This window comes from Marmota flaviventris, chromosome 10, assembly GCF_047511675.1.
Source record: "Marmota flaviventris isolate mMarFla1 chromosome 10, mMarFla1.hap1, whole genome shotgun sequence".
Classification (NCBI taxonomy): Eukaryota; Metazoa; Chordata; class Mammalia; order Rodentia; family Sciuridae; genus Marmota; species Marmota flaviventris.
Genome location: NC_092507.1, coordinates 97,329,846 through 97,331,065, shown reverse-complemented (window position 1 = coordinate 97,331,065; position 1,220 = coordinate 97,329,846). Strand labels below are relative to the sequence as shown.

Here is a 1,220-nt window from a genome sequence, read left to right as displayed (position 1 = left end):
AGGGTAAGGTTTAGGGTAGGGTTAGGTTTAGGGTTAGGTTAAATGTTAGTGTTAGGGTTACCTTTAGGAATAGTGCTAGTGTTAGGGATAGGTTTAGGATACAATTAGGGTTAGGGATAGTATTATGGTTAGGGTTAGGCTGATGGCTAGGTTTAGTGTTAGGGTTAGGGTTAGGTTTACTGTTAAGGTTAGTTTTTGGGTTAGGGTTAGGGTTCGAGTTAGGGTTAGAATTAGTTTTAGAATTAGGTTTAGGGTTTTGGTTAGGGTTAGTGCTAAGCTTAGAGTTCAGGTAAGAATTATGGTTTGTGTTAGGTTAAGTGTTTTTTTTAGGTTTTGTGTTAGATTAGTGTTAAAATTAGAGTTTCTGCTATGATTAGAAAGATGGTTAGAGTGAAGCATAGGGTGAGGTTTAGGGTTAGTTTTAGCATTATGGTTAGATTAGGGATAGTGTTAGCATTAGGGTTAGGGTAAGTGTTAGTGTTATGGTTAAAGTAAGGGTTAGGGAAAGGGTTAGTGTTAGGTTTAGGGTTAGGCTTAGGGTTAGTGTTAGTGATAGGGTTAGTGTTGGGTTTAGAGTTAGTGTTAAGGTTAGGATTAGGGTTAGTGTTAGGGTTAGGGTTAGTTTTAGTGTAAGTATTAGTATTAGTGTTATTGTTAGGGTTAGTGTTATTTAAAAGTTAGGGTTAGTGTTAGGTTATTTTTAGGGTTATGTTTTGTAAGGGATTGTGTTAGAGTTACGGTTAAGGTTAGTTTGGGAAAAGTTTTCAATTAGCAATAATCACGCCTCGGATAAACCTCATTGGCTACAATACTGCCACTGCGCAAAGCTAACGGTTAAGGTTAGAATTAGGGTTATGTCAGTGTTAGGATTATGGTTAGGGTTAGGAGTACTGTAAGGTTTAGTGTTAGGTTAGGGTTAGGATTAGGGTTAAGTATAGTGTTATGGTTACTGTTAATTTTAGAGTTAGTGTTAGTGTTAGGGTTAGGGTTAGAGTTAGCATTAGGGTTAGGGTTAGTGTTAGGGTTTGGGTTAGGATTTGTGTTAGGGTTAAAGTTAGGATTATGTTTAGGGTTATGGTTATGGTTAGGATTAGTGTTAGGGTTAGATTTATTTTTAGGTTAGGGTTAGGACAGAGTTAAGGTTAGTGTTAGGGTTCGGGTAAGGGTTAGGATTAGGGTTAAAGTTAGGGTTAGGTTTAGGTTTATGGTTTGGTTAGGGT

General features: G+C 37.0%; 1 pseudogene; it reads right to left on the bottom strand.

Annotated features, from left to right (window-relative positions):
- Positions 1-745: 745 nt before the first annotated feature.
- On the bottom strand, positions 746-829 carry LOC114083623 (U4 spliceosomal RNA; annotated as a pseudogene).
- Between the last annotated feature and the right edge of the window lie 391 nt (positions 830-1,220).